Source organism: Rhinatrema bivittatum, chromosome 14 (genome assembly GCF_901001135.1).
Source record: "Rhinatrema bivittatum chromosome 14, aRhiBiv1.1, whole genome shotgun sequence".
In the NCBI taxonomy this organism is placed as follows: domain Eukaryota; kingdom Metazoa; phylum Chordata; class Amphibia; order Gymnophiona; family Rhinatrematidae; genus Rhinatrema; species Rhinatrema bivittatum.
The window spans coordinates 49,883,379-49,905,061 of record NC_042628.1 but is presented as its reverse complement, the minus strand read 5'-3'; the positions used below and the strand labels follow the sequence as shown (position 1 = coordinate 49,905,061).

The 21,683-nt window shown below is 47.5% G+C and overlaps 1 protein-coding gene across 4 annotated transcripts in view; it reads right to left on the bottom strand.

Annotated features, from left to right (window-relative positions):
- LOC115075846 (carcinoembryonic antigen-related cell adhesion molecule 3-like) overlaps nucleotides 1–21,683 on the bottom strand; it is a 570,763-nt gene that overhangs the window by 528,727 nt on the left and 20,353 nt on the right. The gene's annotated exons all lie outside the window — the stretch shown is intronic.

Sequence of the window (21,683 nt, the reverse complement as noted above, 5' to 3'; positions counted from 1 at the left end):
TAACAAATCCTCATAAAACAAATGAAGAAATATAAAATCAATAGCAGTACAACTATAATAATAAAAAAACAGATTCTTTTGAAACAGCTGATGAATGGAATATCCAATAATTAAAAACTCAAATCAAACATTTCTAGAGACCAATAAAATATTTCAAAATAGCAGGCAGGAAGACCCAATAATGAAAAATAATAAGGATAAAAATGTTTGTTCTGCATACCTGGGAACGTTTGATATCCAAATACCCTGAGATTGTTTTGAATTAGCAGAAGAGATGGTTTGCTTGCAACTTTCTCCTCTCTCTCAGTCACACACAAGCTCTCTCTCTCACACTGGCTTTCAATTATACACATATACACATGCTCTCTCACTCATTTATATATGCTCTTAATGACACATTTACACATATGCTGTCTTTTCACACATACACACATACAAGGCTTTCAATCACACACTTACATACATGCTGTCTCTTTCTCTCACAGACTCTCATTCACACACTTACACACATGCTCTCTCTCTTTCCACACAGGCTCTCAATCACATACTCACATGCTTTCTCACCTACACCGGCTCTCAATCACACAGACACATGCTCTCTCTCTTAGTTATACTCACAGGCTCTTAATCATACATACACATGATCTCTCTCACTTACACATACAGGTTCTCAGTCATACACTTACATTCATGCTATCTCTTTCACACACAAAGGATCTCAATCACACACAGGCTCTCAATCACACACACATATAATCTCTTTCACACAAACAGGTTTTCAATCACACACACATACAGGCTCTCAATCACTTACTTACATACATGCTGTCTCTCTCACACATACACACACACACAGGATCTCAAACATATGCTCGTTTACTCACACTCTCTCCCCCCATCGAAAACCTAGCGGCAGCAACAGCCTCCTCCATTTCCTGCGTTAGCGGCAGCAGCGGCAACCTCCACTTCCAGCCTCAGCAGCCCCAAGAAAGGACTCCCATTGACCACGGAGGTTGACATTGCTCCTCTTGCTCTCCGCGCCGCGCCTCTCTTCTTCGAGCCACACTGCTTGCACTAGCATGGTCTCTTCTTCCCGTCCACACTGCCACTGCACTCCACTTCCTCTTCCGGGCCGCGGGGGGGGGGGGGGGGGGGGAGAAGAAGAAACCAAGCCGGTGCCACTGCCACTGACTCCAGCTCTCCTGCCACGTTCCGCCCAGGCAGAAGATAAGTTCCTATCTCGCTGGGGCAGGGGAGGTGTGGCAACACACCTGGGTGTGCTTGGCGACACTTAAGATTGTAAGCCCTCTGGGGATAGGGAAATACCTATAGTACCTGAATGTAATCCTCTTTGAAGTGCTGAATAAAGTGCAAAAAGCGGATATAAAAATCTAAATAAATAAATAAAATAAGGACATATAAGCACATAAATAACATCTCTTGATTCACAATTAGTAATGGATTTTCTTTTGACCTGGTAGCCTGTTAGCGGATCAGTCCAATCTTTTCTTTCGATCGTGTTATCACATACACTGCATTGGGGACATTTCCGATGCATACCTGTTTCAGAAGTCAAATATAAATGTATACTTGATCACGTATATTAAGTTCCCTTGATCTAAACCGGAGTGATAATTAACTCTGTTATTTGAACTTCGGTATAGAAAAGTTATAAATAAATAAATAAATAAATCTAGCTATCAGAGGAAATTCTTCAAAAATGCCATGTAATGCTAAAACTTGCCAATGTTTTTTAATTGATGCTTCAATTGCTGAATTCAACGTACTTTGTTGCAACACACATACCAGGCGGTCATTATCTTTTTTGGTTTGTATGTTAACAAATCCTAGTGATCACTATATTTCGCTCATCTGTATGCATTTTTGATGACTGTACGGGGATATCCCCTTCTCTTTAAACCTTTGAAAAAGAATTTGAGCTTGTATTTCAAATTCATTCACCGTGGAACAGATTCTTCGTATCCGAAAGAATTGGCTTACCAATTCTTTCGAAGGTAATAGGATGATAGCTATGACATCCTAAAAATAATTCTTATTCGTCGGTTTGCGATTGATTGTTGTCTCAATATCCAACCCTTGTATCCTTACCAGCACATCCAAATATGCTACAGCTGATCTATCATGTTGTGTAAATCGCAAATGTTTATCCAAGGAATTAATCCATCTAGTGAAACTAACTGACTATCTGATGCTGTCCACAACATAAAAATGTCATAGATATATTGATCACTAAATAAATAGGAGAGAGGAAGAAGGATATAATCCACAACTCCACTAAAATTTTTTAAATTCTTAATATCAACAAATGACAATATGATAAAGTCAAAGCTCTATAAATCTTTAATCTGCAGCCTCTCGCCACACAATGGGCTGCAGGCTGTATTCAGCCTTTAGAGCATTTTTCATCTAATCACTTATTGTCATTTGTTGCTCTGTATTTCAACAGTTATACTTTATTATATCAATAGTTTTGGATTTAATTTTTACTTCTATATTAATCACATCTTTCCCTTAATTTCTACCACCAAACACCAAATTCATAAAAAGGAATACTTAGCCCAACAAATCTGTTATATCACCAAGCTATGCTGTTCAAAAATGCTCCCAACATGAATCATGTTTCAACTGAACCTCAGTCTTCTTCAGGGGAATTTCATTAAGTTCGTATAGGCAAAATATTCTGTAATTCTACAAATTAAAAACAATAAAATTAGACAATCCAGCTTAGAGCCTAAACTCAATTGTAAATCTTTCAATACCCCAAAATTGTGAAAAAACACAGAACTCAACCTTAAGCAACACATAGCGATAAAAACAAGAGAAGGCTACGCCAAACTAATGATACTCAGAAGACTAAAACCCTTATTAACTCAAGAACACTTTCGTACAGTACTACAAGCACTAATATTTGCTAGCACAGACTACTGTAACACACTTTTTCTTGGATTACCATATACCACAATAAGACCACTACAAATACTACAGAACTCAGCTGCCAGAATACTTACTGAGAAAGGTAGAAGAGATCATATCACCCAAACACTGGCCGACTTACACTGGCTCCCAATAGAACAAAGAGTGCAATTCAAAACACTATGCACAATTCATCTACCTTATAAATGGCCTGTGACCGACGGCCCGCAAATGCGCAGTAGAGCGCAGCTCTACTGCGCATGTGCGGGCAAGGATGTCGATCAGAAAAAAAAATGGCGGTGGGGCCGCAGGAGCGGGAGGAGAAGCAGCGGCGCCGCGCGCGCGCGCGGTGCTGCTGCTTCTCCTCCCCAGATCTGCCGGCAGATCTCGGGGGGGGGGTGTCACTCCCGCGCCCCCCCCACCGAGATCTGCCGGCAGATCTCGGGGGGGGGGGGGTGTCACTCCCGCGCCCCCCCCACCGAGATCTGCCGGCAGGAGCGGGAGGAGAAGTAGCGGCAACCGCGCGCGCGCGGTGCCGCTACTTCTCCTCCCCAGATCTGCCGGCAGATCTCGGGGGGGTCACTGCCGCGCGCGCGGGAGTGACCCCCCCCCCCCGAGATCTGCGGGCAGGAGCGGGAGGAGTTAATGGAGCCGGGTGAGGGTTGCGGGAAGTCGCGCTTACGGCGCCGGGAGGAAATGGAGGTGGGTGAAGGGAGGGAGGGAGGGAGAGGGGGACTGAGTGAGTGGGAGGGAGGGAGAGGGGGGACTGAGTGGGAGGGAGTGAGGGAGAGGGGGGACTGAGTGAGAGGAGAGGGAGGGTGGAGAGGAGTGGGTGGGGGAGGGGGGTGGTGAAGAGTGAGGGGAGAGAGAATGAGGGGGAGGTGAGAGACAGAGGGATGTAGCCCGTTTTAACGGGCTTTACGGCTTGTAAACTAATAAATGACGAAAATGCCGACTGGCTAAACACCGCACTTCGATTACATGTCCCTCAAAGGAATCTCAGGTCTGCCAATAAAGCACTACTAACCATACCCTCAGTAAAAACAGCAAAGTTAACCCAGGTCAGAGAGAGAGCACTATCATTGGCAGGACCATTATTATGGAACACATTACCACTTGAGCTAAGACTAATGAAAGATTTAAAACTCTTCAAAAAAAGCTTAAAAACTTGGCTCTTCAAAAAAGCGTTCCACAGTAAGGTCGCAGAAGAAACAACAAACACATTCAGCTGAAAGTCACCTACAAAAGCGGAGTTATTTGTCTTTTTATTTTAATTTTGTGATTTTACTCATAATTAAATATTAAGTTATAAATAGTATGCACATATACGATTAGAACGGCAATCGGAAACAGCATTTCCAACCCACTTTTCAACTAGAATTTATTATTGAACAATGTAACCGTAAAATATTGGCACCACTTGGACAACTTAGAAAACTATCAAACCTATTTCGTGCCTAAATGTAAACCGTTGTGATGGTGCACTACTAAACGACGGTATAGAAAAGCTTTTAAATAAATAAATAAAACACCATTCTCAAACACATACTTATTCAAATTCAACACTCACCCGAACACATATTAGCCGTCTCTAAAAGGATTCGAACATGGCGCCTCAGATGTCTACTTTAAACTTGAAACCACTAATTTAAATGTGTCTCTCAACTGACGTCACCGGAAATCCGCGACAAATCCATCTATTTAGACACTACATCTCCCATACTCCTCCAAAATTAAAGGGCACACAACGACCTGAGACTAAAAAACAGACCAATCTCTTTGTTTAGTCCTTTAGGATCCACCGTGTCAAAGAAATATATCCACTTCTGTTCTCTTTGCAGATGATAGCCATCAAAATCTCCTCCACAATTACAGGGCAATGGTTTTTCCAATTACAGCGAATCTCAAATCATCAAACGTGTGATGGTATTGTAAACAATGTTGTACTACCAGTGCTTCAACTCTACTTTTCACAATAGCACTTTTGTGCTCTATCATCCGAGTCTTAAGACTCCGCTTAGTTTTTCCAATATAGAGACGAGGGCATGGGCACGGGCACGTGCACCACAACCCATAAATCACACCTTTAGATTCGCAATTTGTAGAGGCTTGAAACCTAAACTTACCATTCGCAAAGAATGGTAAAACCTCACCTGCAAAGGATTGAGTATAAACCATACATTTTCTACAGGGATAATGTCCCTTGTCGTTCCCATCATCAGATATTACTCGTGCCCTTTCATCTGCAAAATCAGAATGGATAATTATATCTCTCAGGTTTTTACCCTGTTTTAAGGCAAATCTCGGCATATCATGTACAACAATTTATATCTAGACACTGTAAACTTAGGGCTACTATATAAATGCTGCTATTAAACATTGACAAAACAGAGTTTGTCTTGACAACTTTGCAGCCATCAGTATTTGTTTGTTTTTATTATATTATGTATGTTTTATTTTGTTACCCACCCTGAAATTTGGAAGCTGCGGACATCCCTAGCAATTTTCCCTCAACAATGCAATTTTCTGGTCATATGATTCCAATAAACAATGTGTAAAAAATCTTGGGGTAATTATGGACACTAATTTATTCATGAAAGAAAAGTTTGCTTACCATAAACGGTGTTTCTGTAGATAGCAGGATGAATTAGCCATGCTGTCTGGTCTCGCAACCAGTCAGTAGGCGGAGTTTTCTCAGTTAGTACAGAGTTTTGAACTCTGTTTAGCTCTGTTTAGCCAAGCCTTTATGGACACCTAATTTCTCGCTCCTGTATCTGCACCCTCCCAATTAATATTCACATTCGGACTCCTTCAACTTCTTTTCAAATTCTCTTAGCCTGTCTTATCAATGTCTTACATTTAACTTGCCAACGTTTATGCATTATCCTATTTTCTTCTTTAGGATCCTTCTTCCAATTTTTGAATGAAGATCTTTTGGCTAAAACAGCTTCTTTCACCTCCCCTTTTAACCATGCCTGTAATCATTTTGCCTTCTTTCCACCTTTCTTAATGTGTGGAATACATCTGGAATGTGCTTCTACAATGGTATTTTTTAACAATGACCATGCCCTCTTGAACATTTTTTACTTTGGTAGCTGCTCCTTTCAGTTTTTTTCTATCAATTTTTCTCATTTTATCAAAGTTTCCCTTTTGAAAGTTTAGCGCGAGAACTGTGGATTTGCATACTGTTCCTCTTCCAGTCATTAATTCAAATTTGATCATATTATGATCACTATTGCCAAGCGGCCCCACCACCGTTACCTCTCTCACCAAGTCCTGTGCTCCACTGAGAATTAGATCTAAAATTGCTCCTTCTCTCGTCGGTTCCCGAACCAATTGCTCCATAAAGCTATCATTTATTCCATCCAGGAACGTTATCTCTCTAGTGCAGAGCTTTCCAAACTGTGTGTCGGGACACGTTAGTGTGTCGCCTGCAGTGTGCAGGTGTGTCGCGCAAGCCCGGTCAACTCTGATGCGAGTTTGGGCTTTTTTTTTTCTAGAGATTAACTTTTTTTTTCGGTTTATGGGTTGCTTATTATTGGGTGATTTTTGCTGTCAATCGCGTTTTTTTGGGGGGCTTGGTGGGTGGAACGAGCCCAGCCATCCTTGCATTGGCTGCTGCTGCCGATGAGGCCTGGCCATGAGGAGAACTGACTGCAAGCAGCAGTGTCTGGTGATCATGGAAGGGAGTGAAGCACTTAACTGGCAACAATCAAAAAGACGAGGTACATGAGTGTGGGGGCCAGACATGTGCTGGGGGGAGAGAGATGAGTGAGTGGGGGGCAAACGTGCTGGGGGGACAGACATGTGCTTGAGGGGGAGAGATATGAGTGTGTGGGGGCCAGACATGTGCTGGGGGGAGGAGAGAGATGAGTGTGTGGGGGACAGACAATTTGTTTTATTGTTTCTCATAAATTATAACAATAACATGAATCTTGGAATATATATTTTTAATATAAATTTAAGGTTTTCATGAGATAGGTTGTATTGTGAAACATTTTATTTATGTATATATTTAAGGAAACATACATAAATTGTCGAAATATGTTTCGTTCGTTTAACCTTTAACCTCTGGTTTACTAGTAGACTGAATTACCGTGTCGTGAAATTATGTTTGTCTAAAAAGTGTGTCACCAACATGAAAAGTTTGGAAAGCTCTGCTCTAGTGTGTCCCGATGATACATTTACCCAGTCAATATTGGGATAATTGAAGTCTCCCATTATTACCGCACTACCAATTTGGTTAGCTTCCCTAATTTCTCTTAGCATTTCACTGTCCGTCTCACCATCTTGACCAGGTGGATTGTAGTATACTCCTATCACTATAGTCTTCCCCTACACACAAGGGATTTCTACCCATAAAGATTCAATTTTGCATTTAGTTTCATGCAGGATGTTTATCCTGTTGGACTCTATACCATCCCGGACATAAAGCGCCACACCGCCTCCTGTGTGCTCCTCTCTGTCATTGCGATATAATTTGTACCCCGGTATAGCACTGTCCCATTGATTATCCTCCTTCCACCCTGTCTCTGAGATGCCAATTAAGTCTATGTTATCATTCACTGCTATATATTCTAGTTCTCCCATCTTACTTCTTAGACTTCTGGCATTAGCATACAAACATTTCAAAGTTTGTTTTTTGTTTGTATTTTCATTCTGCTTTTTAATTGATAGGGATAAGTTAGAATTTTTTTAGCTCAGGTGAGTTTTTAGTTACAGGCACTTGGACTACTTTTCTTATTATTGGAACCTCACTGTCGGGATACCCTAATTCTAATGCATCATTAGTATCCTTTGAAGATACCTCTCTCCGAACCATGCGCTGCTGAACGACTGTCGGCTTTTCCCTTTGTTCTAGTTTAAAAGTTGCCACTTTGCAGATGTCCAGTAGCGGAACTCTTTTTAAATGCAACAGATGCTGCTGTTGCTCGTATCTGGTGTGCTTTTGGTTTGTTGCTCAGAACAATAGAACATTTATTGTAGCAGAATTCAATGCATTGGGATAACCAACTAGCAATGGTTCTTTTGCAGACAGGCTGGTTTGTATTATTAGGGTTAAAGGAGAGGAACAATTGAGATGGTCTTCCTTGAGATTGAGTCCTTTGTTTGAAATAAGCTAACGCTCTTTTACAGTCCAAAGAATGCAGAAGTTTGTCTTGGTCATTGTGATGAGGTTTAGGTTTGAAGATTGGCAATGTAATTGACTGGTTTATATGGAAAGCCGATACCACTTTAGGAAGAAAAGTAGGATAAAGCCGAACAGTGACCTTATCATGGTAAAATTCTAAATAAGGAAAATAGTGAACCAAGGCTTGTAGCTCACTTACTCTCCGTGCTGATGTGACGGCCACTAGAAATACTGTTTTCCATGTTAGGTATTTAATGTGACATGAATCTAATGGCTCGAAAGGAGGCAGCATTAGTTGTTCAAGGACTATATTGAGATTCCATGGTATAGGTGGCTTTGACACCGGTGGCCGTAGATGTAGCATGCCCCGCATGAATCTGGAGATCAACGGATGGTTGGAAATGGGAAGTCCATTATGAGAGAGTGGTGGAAAGCTGCAATAGCGCTAACATGCACACGAACGGAAGCCAATGCTAAACCAGCAAGGTAGAGTATATGGAGATACTCTAGGAGTTGTGTGGCTGTTGATGAGAAATGGTCTAGTTGTCGCGGTTTGCACCATTCTGTGTAATGATGCCACTTTCCTGCATAGTTACATCTGGTTGAAGGTTTCCTGGATGCAATGAGAATGTCTTCAAGTTGAGATGGAAGTCCCAGGTGGCTTAATAAATTCCTTTCAACCTCCAAGCAGTCAGGTGGAGGGAACGATGCATTGGATGAAGGAGGGACCCCCCCCCTTCCTGAGTCAACAGACGTGGATGGTTCTCCAGTGGAATTGGTGGGCGAATAGAGACTCGCATGAGATACGGATACCAGGGCTGCCTTGGCCATGCTGGGGCTATGAGGATCATATCCGCTGTGTCTCGGATGCATTTTTGAATTGTCCTTGATATTAACGGAATGGGAGGGTAAACATAGAGCAAGCCCTCCGTCCATGGGATGAGAAAGGCATCTGGAGCATGACGAAGTTTGCTCGGGTAAATAGAGCAAAATGTTTGTGTCTGACGGTTGTTCTCTGTGGCAAAGAGATCTATTATCGGGTTGCCCCAGCGTTGAAAGATCCTTGTTGCTACTTCTCAATTCAAAGTCCATTCGTATGGATGAAAAATTCTGCTGAGGCGATCCGCCATGACGATGTTTAAACCTGGGAGGTAAGTGACTTGCATTGTTTGCTGTTGCCCACGTTAGTATTCAAAGTGTTTCCAGACAGAGGATCCATGAACCTGATCCTCCTTCCTTGTTTATGTAGAACATGGCGACTTGGTTGTCTGTGTATACCATGAGATGCTTGCCCTGAACTTGAGGGGAGAAGGTTTGAAGCGCTTCCCAAATGGCTCGAAGTTCCGGAAGATTGATCTGTTGTGTGCTTTCCTGAGGAGACCAGAGACCTTGAGTCTTTAGGTTGCTCAGATGGGCTCCCCAGCCCTTCCTGGATGCATCCGTTGTGAGTGTAAGTTGATGGGGAGGTAACTGGAAAGGTGCTCCTGAGGTCAGGTTGTTGGTGTTTTTCCACCATCGAATGTCGATGCACATTTGAGTTGTAAGTTGTATCCTGGTTGAGAGGGGTTGAAAGTATTGAGACCTTTGATCCTTTAGTCCCCATTGTAGGCGGCATATGTGTAGTCTCGTGTAGGGAACTACATGGATAGCTGCCGCCATATGATCCAGTAGCTGGAGGACTTGACGTGCCGAAGAATGTGATCAGTTGCATAGATGTCGAGCTAGTGAGGATAGAGTTTGAATCCTGTCCTGCGGAAGTTATGCTCTCTGTTGTGTTGTATCGATGAGCGCTCCAATGAACTGAGGTGTTTGGGTCGGTTGCAGGTTGGATTTCTCGTAATTTATTATGAAGCCCAATGTCTGAAGGCAATTGATTGTTTGGAACGTGTGATTCCGTAGAATAGCCTGATCTGAGGCTACTAAAAGCCAGTCGTCCAGGTAGGGAAAAATCTGGATTGTCAGTTGTCTGAGGTGAGCCACCACCACCGCTAAACATTTTGTGAACACTCTTGGGGCCGAAGATAGGCCAAAGGATAGAACTTTGAATCGACAGTGCCTGTTCTGAGCTTGAAAGCAAAGGTATTGCCAGGAAGAAGGGTGCATGGGTATATGGCAGTACGTATCCTTCAAGTCTATTGAACATAGCCAGTCGTTGGGCTGTAGGAGGGAAAGAATCGTCTTGAGAGACGTCATTTTGAATTTTTCTTTTTGAATGTGTTTGTTGAGATTCCATAAGTCTAAGATGGGTCGAAGACCTCTGGACTTTTTTGGAATGAGAAAATAATGGGAGTAGAATCCCTGATTTTCCTGTGACATTGGAATTCTTTGAATGGATTTTTGGCTTTGTAGATTTTGTAACTGTTCTTGAAGGTACAGTGGGTAGGTTGATGTATTTCGGGGGGAGGGAATATGAGGGAGGTATGGGAGTGTTACAAAATTTATCTGATAGCCTTCCTTTTTGATGTTCAGCACCCAACAATCCGAGGTAATGGCATAAAATAGCTGGAGGCGACCTCCTATGTATGGTGATGGAGGTGGCTCGGGATAGCTCAAAAAGATGAAGTTTTTTTTGAGGAGGTGCTGGTGCTGGCTTTTGTGGTCGTTGTTGACGAGGTCATCCACGGGATTGATGAGTTTGAGATTGGTACCTCTGGTGGGAATAATTCTGCGTTTGATAGATATTATAAGGTTTAAAGGGTGCACTTGAGTAGGATTTCTTTCTAAATGAAGGGTAAAATTTTCTGGACGAGGAATGGGGGTCCGTAGGAGATGTGAGTGACAGCACCACGGTACTCTGTTCTTTAAGAAGAGTAACTGTTTCCCCAAACTTCTCACCAAAGAGATTGTCTCCTAGACATGGTATGTCCACTAACTTATCGTGAACGTCCTAATTGCGCTAGCTCTCAACCATACCGTTCGTCTTGCTGCTATAGCTGTAGCCGAAGACCTTGCAGAAGACTCAAACGACTCATATACAGACCGAAGTAGATGGCAAAGCCCTTCTTCCATGTCTGTAAATGGTTGTGGTAGGGTGTTATCAGAGGCTAAACATAAGGGATGTAATGTCTGAAGACATTCAAATAAAAACTGGATTACGTAAAACTGATGGTGAATTTTTGTTGCTAGCATGGATGAATGGTATACCTTACGGCCGAAGTCATCCATAGGAAAATTAGTTTCTTACCTGATAATTTTCTTTCCTGTAGTACCATGGATCAGTCCAGGACACCTGGGTTGTGACTCCGTACCAGTAGATGGAGACAGAGCAAGATCTGTCGGACTCAGCCATATATGGCAATGTGCCTCACACAGCCCCTCAGTCTTACGTAATGTCAAAGTAGAAAAGGACAAGCAAAACTAACTAGATAACCTATCCTCAACGGGGAGCAATTCAAAAACCCCCAACTGGAACAGAACTCCCCAACCGAAGGAGCGAAACAAGTAATCAGATTAGGTAAACCAACAACGAGCAGACTCTCCGTTACTTCAGGTCAGCAAAACACGGGCGGGATCCTGGACTGATCCATGGTACTACAGGAACGAAAATTATCAGGTAAGAAACTAATTTTCCTTTCCCTGTACGTACCAGGATCAGTCCAGGACACCTGGGATGTACCAGAGCCAACTTACCGAGGGTGGGAAGCAGAGAGTCCCGCTTGGAGTACCCTCTCACCAAACCCCCCTGAATCAGCTGCCTGAATATCCAGCCGGTAATGTCTAGTAAAAGTATGTAACGACTTCCTAGTAGCCACCCTGCAAATTTCCTGAGGCGACACCTGAGAAGATTCCGCCCACAAAGCCGCATGCGATCGCGTCGAGTGGGCCCTGAGACCCACAGGAAAGGAAAATTAGGTTCTTACCTTTGCTAATTTTCGTTCTTGTAGTACCAAGGATCAGTCCAGACAGCTGGGTTATGCTTCCTGTCCAGCAGATGGAGTCAGAGAGAAAACTGAAAGCACCCCCTAGATATACTGGTGTGCCACCTGCGATCCCTCAGTATATGTGATATCAAAGCAGAAATAAGTAATTGACCACTTCAGACAACTTCCTCAAAAATTTCCTGTACCCCCTTGTAATTTTGTAGGCATGTAGGTACTTAAAGACTAGATCAAACAGAAACTTCCTGGATAACATAGAAGACCAGGTAGAACCAATACAACACAAATAGTGTAAAAGACAAACTGAGGAATTACAACTTACCCTTAAAAACTGGTCCGAACGTAGCGAACACAATCTGCCAAGGAAGGACCGTGGAATATGAGAAGACGAGCGGACTCCCAGAACCGTGGGCGGGCGTCTGGACTGATCCTTGGTACTACAGGAACGAAAATTAGCAAAGGTAAGAACCTAATTTTCCTTTCCCTGTACGTACCAGGATCAGTCCAGACAGCTGGGATGTACCCGAGCCGCCTGAACTGGGGTGGGACCCTGAGAGTCCCGCTCGAATCACGCTGCTCCCAAACGACTGAGCGGACGGACCACAGACATCCAACCGATATTGCCGGGAAAATGTATACCATGATTTCCAAGTGGCCGCCCTGCAGATCTTTTGACTAGAGACCAATTGATTTTTCCGCCCACGAAGTTGCCTGAGAACGCAAAGAATGAGCCTTAAGCCCATCTGGAACCGGTTTACCGCAACCAAGATACGTGGGCGCGATAGCGCCCTTCAAACAGCGGGCGATAATAGACTTGGACGCCTGAAGCCCCTTCTTGGGCCCATTCCACAAGACAAACAGGTGGTCTGACCTACTAAAGTCGTTGATAACCTCCAGGTAACGCAGAAGGACCCGACGGACGTCCAAACGCCTCAGGTCTTTGCCTGGAGCCGACCGGAGCTCCTCTTCTGAGAAAGAAGGCAAATCAACCGTCTGGTTAACATGGAACGAAGAAACCACCTTAGGTAAGAAGGAGGGTACGGTCCGTAAGGAGACTCCCAACGTGGAAATATGCAAGAATGGGTCTCTGCAGGAAAAAGCTTGAAGCTCGGAAACACGACGGACCGAGGAGATGGCCACTAGGAAAACCGTCTCGAGAGGTAGGTCCGTCAAGGAAGCCATCCTGATAGGCTCAAAGGTGCCGCACACAGGCCACGGAGTACCAAGTTCAAGTTCCAGGAAGGACAAGGAACACGCACCAGAGGTCGCAAATTCCGACCACCTCTCAAAAAAAAAACCGCACAACAGCAGGGTGACTCGCAAGAGAAAACCCCTCGACCTTGCCTCTCAAGTAACCTAACGCCGCAACCTGAACTCGGAGCGAATTGTACGCCAACCCCTTCTGCACGCCATCGTGCAGAAACGAAGGGATGTGACCCACAGACGAATGACGGGGCGCAACAGGTAGCGCAGCGCACCAAACGTGGAAATCATCCAAAGACCTTCGCGCCTGAGGGAGAGTTGAAACAACCGCGTCTGAAAAGCCTCTCTACCTCAACTGTTTCCGCTGATAAGCCAGGCCACCAGCCAAAAGTGATCCGCCAGATCGAAAACACCGGGCCCTGACGGAGAAAAGTTGGAAGATGCCCCAGCCGTAGTGGTCCGTCGACCGGCAGGTTGACGAAACCGCAAACCACGGACGGCGCGGCCATTCCAGAGGTACAAGAATCACCAAGCCTTGGTGATACTCTATGCGCCGCAACACCTTTCCAACCAGAGGCCATGGAGGAAAACACGTAAAGAAGAAACTGACGGGGCCACGGAAGCACCAACGCGTCCACTCCTTCTGACCCGTGTTCCCGCCTTCGGCTGAAGAAACGCACCGCTTTCGCATTTAGTCTGGTCGCCATCAGATCCAAGCGTGGGGTCCCCCAACGCTGGGCGATGAGGTGCATCGCCTCCGCCGACAGCTCCCATACTCCGGGATCTAGATGCCGACGACTGAGAGAATCCGCCTGCCCGTTGTCCACGCCGGCACTGTGAGTGGCCGCTATGCTCGACAAGTGCCACCCCTGTCGATTTACGTACGCCACTGTAGTCGCATTGTCCAACAGAATCCGGACCGCTCGGTCGTGGACAATCGGGAGGAGGCGGCGTTAAGGCCAGAAGCACCGCTCTGGTCTCTAGGCGATTGATGGACCAAGTGGACTGGAGCACTGTCCATGCGCCCTGGACTGCTCGGGACTGACAGAAAGCCCCCCCCCGCCCCAGGCCGATAGACTGGCATCCGTCGTCACCACTATCCAAGACGGAGGCTCCAGGTCCGCACCCTGCAGGAGAAGACCGGGAATTAGCTACCTGGAAGGACTGGAGTGGGCCGGGTCCAGCAAGGGCAGTTCCAGGCCGTAAACCTCGGACCTGGGATCCCAACGAGAAAGCAACGCGGTTTGTAACGGCCGCATTTGCGCAAAAGCCCACTGCACTAACTCCGCAGTAGACTCCAAAGGACCAATGATCTTTAAATAATCCCAAGCCGTAGGAATGGGAAGGGCCATCAGGCACCCCATCTGAGCCATGAGATTGAGCATGCGTTGATGTGGGAGAAACAACCTTGCCCTTTAGGGTATTGAAGCGAGCGTCCAAAAATTCCAACTGTTGGGTCGTCTCGAGTCAACTCTTCGCGAGGCTGACCACCCAACCCAACAACTGAAGTTGCCGCACCACCAAGGAACCACCCGATTGCAAGAGTCTCGTGACTTCTTCCGGATGAAGTAATCGTCGAGATAGGGATGCACTAGAACCCCTTGCCAACAGAGAGGCCGCAAACACTACGAGAACCTTGGGGAATACCCGAGGAGCGGTCGTCAGCCCGAATGGAAGGGCACAAAATTGGCAATGACGTCCCAACACCATGAACCACAAGTACCTCAGATGCCGCTCTCGGATACCGATGTGAAGATACGCCTCGGCTTCTTGGACCTGGCCTCGGCCAGGTTCAAGAAGCCAAAAGTCTCCCCTGTAAACGAGGCACGCGTAAGGCCTTGATCACCCCCTTTGAGATCCAAGATCGGTCTGAAGGTGCCCTCCTTCTTGGGACCCAGAAAGTATATGGAATACCGACCTGTCTTGATGTCGTCCGGTGGGACCGGGACCACTGAAGTACAGCTTGCTGCTTCTCCGGGGGCCCGCACAGCGATGTTATGAAGAGATCCCGGAGTGAACGTGCAAAATCCAACTCGTAACCTCGCCGAGTCACGTCTAGCACTCATAGATCCGAAGTTATTTTGACCCACTCCTCCCAAAGACGGGACAGCCGATCTCCGGTTAAAGGAACGGAGGAGCGGGACTGCGTGTCTTCATTGAGCGGGCTTGCCGGCAGAAATCCTTGCGAGGCACCTCCCCGCAGAGGCCGCCTACCATGAAAGGAAGAAGACCAGGACTGGGACCTCGTGGGTTGCTGCATCTGGGGAAAGAAATCACCCATACCCTTACGGAAACACCGTTGACCCAGAAACCGAGCCCTGGTATTCCCAGAGGGCCGAAACTGCTGGGGCTTGTCCTCGGCAATTTGTACACCTAGTTATCTCCCAGGTCCTTAATAATCTGATCTAGTTCCTCACCGAATAACAACTTGCCCTTAAGAGGGGAAGAAGCCTAACCTGGCCTTGGAGGAGGCATCTGCCGACCAATGACGGAGCCACAACAACCGCCGCACTGAAACTGCAGAGGACATAATTCTCGCTGAAGTGCGCAGCAATCATATAAAACATCCGCTGCGTATGCGACCGGCGCTTCAACACAATTTTGCCCGCTCCGCCACAGCCGGAGGGAGCTCCTGCGCGGTCGAAGGCTGTTGGACCCAGCGCAGGATGGCCCTCTGGATGAGACTGCTGCACGCGGCTGCTCGTACCCCCAAGGCCGCCACGTCAAAAATGCGTTTCAATAAGACCTCCAACCTACGGTCCTGGAGATCCTTCAAGGCTATTCCCCCCGTAACCGGAATAGCCGTATGTTTGACCACAGCCGTGATCGCTGAATCCACCGCGGGCGTCTGGAACAGATCCAAATATACCGCGGGTCACGAATACAAATTTTTTTTTTATTATTTTTTTATTTATGGCCCTGTTCATCCGCAGGGAAGCCTCCGGTAATTCCCATTCCCTAGAAAAAATTTGTAAAACCTTGGGATGTAAAGGGAAAACCGGGGGGGGGGGGGGGGGCCCTAAGGCTGGCCATAGCAATATCCCCATGGAGGTAGCAACATTGGAAGGTGGAGCAGGCAGCTCCCGCCCTTGCAGGACATGGAGGATGAGGGACTTAACTCATCCTTCCCAAATAAATGTAGCACCTGGGGGCGTCCCTTCTAAGACCTCTAGGTCGTCCGCTGCATGCAACTCTGGTGCCCCCCCCGGAGGGCCCGGAGCGGCTACTGAGTCCCCCGCACTCCCGGCCCCCCCCCCCTCGGGCGGGTGGCCTGCGTCTCTGTAGATCCCCGCCCCCAGCGGGGTCTCATGCAATAAGGAAGTCCTGGGAGTCTTCGGGGGAGAGGGACCTGCTGCTTCCCCACCAGATTCTGCCTGCAGTAGAGCTTTGTGCTTTAGGAGCACACAGTCAGAAGAAAACGGCACCGACCTTTTTTTTTTTTTTTAATTCAATTTATGTGAGCCCGGGAGAAGGGGGGGCTCCGAAATCCCCCAAATCGCCCCGTGGGCGCGGGCTGAGGTCGGGAAGGGAAGGGGGAGGAGAGGTTTCCTCCTCCGAAGCCGAGTGATCCGCCTGCCTCGTGGCCAAGATGGCCGCCGCTCACCTCCCCGAAAGAGGAGGGGCCGGAGGATGGCTGCTCGGAGCTGTGCTAAGCCGCAGCGTCGGGGGCAGAGAAGAATCGCTGCGGGCAGCGCTCGACCCCCGGGAGGGTCCCCTGCCCCCGGGAAGACAGTGGGAGCAGAGATCCTCCCGGGAGAGTCGCGCCCCCGCCCCCCCCCCCCACAGGCCGTGCAGGCCGAAGAACGCTGCATCGCGGCGGCAGAGGAGCTGCCAGAAAAGCGCGCCAAGAAAGAAGGTAAGTAAATTGTACCAGAGAACTGCGCCGGGTGACCAGCCACCCCTTCCGACGTCCGTAGAGGCACTGGCAGGCCGGGGCTAAGCAACAAACCAGCTCACTGCCTGTCACCAACAGGCCTTAAATGGCTCAAACACTTTTTTTGTCTTTTTTTTTTTTCAACTTTGCTCTCCTTCTAAACCCCCTTCAGGGCTAGGACCCTGGAAAATGGGGGGAGGGTGACCGGCCCACCGGTAAACTCTCCCCCAGCCTCATGGACACTCTAAGCCGGGGAAAATAAGAGGGCAAGCCCTCTGTGCCTGCCACGCTCTAAGCTCCTGCGCTGCCAGGGAGAGAGAGAGAGAAACAGACAGTCTAACAAGAATAACACAACAAGAGAGAGAAGAAACCACTTGATCCGGTCCTAAGTATAACTAGCGTACTATAATAATTTGTTTCCCAGTACTGACAAACTGACCAGGCCAGGACAGCAGGTTATGCCTCTCAATCTGCTGGAGTCAGAGATAATACTGAGGGATCGCAGGTGGCACACCAGTATATCTAGGGGGTGCTTTCAGTTTTCTCTCTGACTCCATCTGCTGGACAGGAGGCATAACCCAGCTGTCTGGACTGATCCTGGTACGTACAGGGAACAGGCTTACCCCACACTACATACGCTGAGCCAATGGCCTCCTTAAGCTAACGGGTGATCGTAGTCCGGGAAGCCACACCACCTCTCTTTGGACCGGAAAACAGAACAAAGAGGTGATCCGTCACCCTGAAAGGGATAGTAACCTCTAGATAGAGGAGGAGGACCCTCCGTACATCCAACTTCCGCAATTCCTTCGCCTTCGGCTCAGACGGCTCCCCAACCGTAAAAGCAGGGAGCTCGATCGACTGATTCAAATGAAACGCCGACACCACTTTCGGCAAGAAGGAGGGGACCGTCCGTAAGGAAAGCCCTGAATCCGAGATCCGCAAGAACGGTTCCCTACATGACAGCGCCTGCAACTCTGAGACTCGCCTCGCTGAGGCGACTGCGACAAGAAAAACTGTCTTTAACGTAAGGTCCTTGAGAGTTGACCGCTTTATTGGCTCAAAAGGAGACGAGCACAAGGAGGAGAGTACCCAATTGAGATTCCAGGATGGACAAGGATGACGCAAAGGAGGACGGAGATGCTTAGCCCCCATAAGAAAGCGCGCGATGTCCGGGTGTAGTGCCAGGAGTACCCCATGCACCTTGCCCCTCAGACAACCAAGCGCCATTACCTGGACCCGAAGGGTACTATACGAGAGACCTTTGGCAAGACCAGCCTGAAGAAAGGCTAGGATATCGGAGACGGAAGCTGAGATAGGATCCACATTGCGCTCCGTACACCAGTCCTCAAAAACCACCCAGACTCGGACATAAGCCAAGGACGTGGACTGCTTCCTGGACCGCAACAACGTGGTTACCACCGCATCCGAATAACCTTTCTTCTTCAAACGCTGCCTCTCAAAAGCCATGCCGCGAGACAAAAGTGATCCACATCCTCCAAACAAACGGGGCCTTGACGGAGGAGCCCCGCGAACCCTTGAAGACGAAGGGGAGAATCCACAGATAGCTGCATGAGATCCGCGAACCACGGGCGCCGCGGTCACTCCGGTGACACCATGATCACGTTGGACGGGTGCAACTCTATGCACCGAAGTATCTTGCCTATCATCGGCCAAGAGGGAAACACATACAGCAACACATCCGCCGGCCAGGGCAGAACCAATGCATCGACGCCCTCGGCCCCTCTCTCTCGACGTTGGCTGTAAAATCAAGGAGCCTTTGTGTTCTGCCACGTGGCCATCAGGTCCATGTGTGGCGTTCCCCACCTTTCGCAAATGAGGCGAAAAGTGGTCTCCGCCAGTTCCCTTTCTCCGGGATCCAGGTGATGACGGCTGAGGAAGTCCGCCTGAACATTGTCGACTCCGGCAATGTGAGACGCCGCAATGTTGCTGAGATGCTGTTCTGCCCAGCACATCAGGAGCTGCGCCTCCTCCGCCACCAGTGGACTTCTTGTCCCACCCTGACATATAGAAACATAGAAACACAGAAATGACGGCAGAAGAAGACCAAATGCCCATCAAGTCTGCCCAGCAAGCTACGCACTTTATCCATTTTTTGCCCTTTTTCTCTCTCCCACCTGTTACTATTGGCTTCCAGTACCCTCCAGCCCTAATTCCCCTCCACCCAATTTAGAGAGCAGCTTTGAATCTGCATCCAAGTGACATCTAGCTCAATTGGGGGTAGCAACCGCTGTAACAAGCAGGCCACCCCCTTGCCCCATACTCTTACCCAACCCTGTTTTTATTTTTTTGTTTTGTTTTATTTATTTATTTATTTTGGAAATAGCAGCCCTCCATCCTTCTGCTCCGTGAAGGTGGAACACCAACTACTGGCCACTGGCATCCCGCTCCGTGAATGCCTCTGTGGCTACTGCCGCTCCGTGCAGTGTTTGAATGCCTCTGTGGCTACTGCCGCTCCGTGCAGTGTTTGAATGCCGCTGTGGCTACTGCCGCTCCGTGCAGTGTTTGAATGCCTCCACTTTATTCATGCCCTCTAGACTTGATGGATCCACAGTGTTTATCCCACGCCCCTTTGAAGTCGTTCACAGTTTTAGACTTCACCACTTCCTCCGGAAGGGCATTCCAGGCATCCACCACCCTTTCCGTGAAGAAATACTTCCTGACATTGGTTCTTAGTCTTCCTCCCTGGAGCCTCAGCTCGTGACCTCTGGTTCTGCTGATTTTTTTCTGACGGAAAAGGTTTGTCGTTGTCTTTGGATCATTAAAGTTTTTCAAGTATCTGAAAGTCTGAATCATATCACCCCTGCTCCTCCTTTCCTCCAGGGAGTACATATTTTTATGCTCAATAAGACCTGTCAACTTAATTGTTTAAGTCTTTTTTTTTTTTCTCCTTTATCTTTTGGTCATCAATGTTACAACGTTATTGTTAAATTTTGAACTTATGTACACTGTTCCAAGTTTCATAACCTTGTTCTATGTAATGCCTTTTGGCAATTTTCATGTTCTGTTTCAATGTAAACCGATGTGATCTTTATTTCATATAGGAACACCGGTATATAAAAATCTAAAAATAAATAAATAAAAATAATATTTAGATTCTTCAATCTCTCCTCGTATGTCATCCTATGAAGACCCTCCACCTTCCTGGTCGCCCTTCTCTGTACCGCTTCCATCTTGTCCTTGTCTCTTTTAGATACGGTCTCCAGAACTGAACACAGTACTCCAGGTGTGGCCTCACCAAGGATCTGTACAAGGGGATAATCACTTCCCTTTTCTTACTCGATATTCCTCTCTCTATGCATCCCAGCATTCTTCTGGCTTTTGCTATCGCCTTCTCGCATTGTTTCGCAGACTTCATATCATTAGACACTATCACCCCAAGGTCTCTCTCCTGCTCCGTGCACATCAGCTTTTCCCCCCCCATCAAATATAGTTCATTCGGATTTCCACTCCCCATATGCATGACTTTGCACTTCTTGGCATTGAATCTCAGCTGCCATATCTTCGACCACTCTTCCAGTTTCCTTAAATCCCGTCTCATTCTCTCCACTCCTTCCGGCGTGTCCACTCTGTTGCAGATCTTAGTGTCATCCGCAAAAAGACAAACCTTACCTTCTATCCCGTCCGCAATGTCGCTCACAAAGATATTGAACAGGACCGGTCCCAACACCGATCCTTGTGGTACACCACTTAAAACCTCTCTCTCTTCAGAGAGTGTTCCATTTACCATCACGCATTGTTTATGTACGCCACGGTGGTAGCATTGTCCGACAACACTCGGACCACCTTTCCCCGTACCAGCGGCAGAAAGGATTGCAGAGCCAGGCGTTCTGCCCTGGTCTCCAGGCGATTGATGGACCATTGAGATTGAGCCAAGGACCACCGGCCCTGCACTGACCTGCCTAGGCAGACCGCTCCCCAACCAGAGAGGCTGGCATCCGTAGTGACCACCGTCCAGTCAGGCACTAGCAGGGACACTCCACAAGTCAAGTGGTCCGCTTCTACCCACCAGTGAAGGCTGGCCCTCACCTGGGCTGTGAGCGGAAGCGGTAGGTGGAACTCTTCTGACACTGGCTTCCAGCGGGAAAGCAACGCTGATTGTAACGGACGTAGATGAGCAAAGGCCCAAGGGACCAAAGCCAGCGTTGATGCCATAGAACCCAAAACCATCAGATAATCGCAAACCTACGGAAGCCGAAGAGACAACAACCGGCGCATCTGACTCTGAAGCTTGCACACCCGCTCCCTGGAAAGAAACACCTTGCCCTGTTTTGTGTCGAACAGGGCTCCCAGGTACTCCAAAGACTGGGTGGGAACCAGATGACTCTTGTTGAGATCGACCACCCATCCCAGGGACTGCAAGAGATGAAGGACTCTGTTGACCGTCTGATGACACCGAACCTCGGACTTGGCCCGAATCAACCAATCGTCCAAGTAGGGGTGTACCAGGAACCCCTCTCGTCGAAGCTGAACCGCCACCACTACCATCACCTTCGTGAACGTGCGGGGGGCCGTAGCGAGACTGAAAGGAAGAGCCCAGAATACAAAACCTGAGGAACCATTGATAAAACGGCTGAATACCAATATGGAGGTACGCTTCCGTGAGATCCAAGGAGGCCAGGAATTCGCCGGGACGGACTGAGGC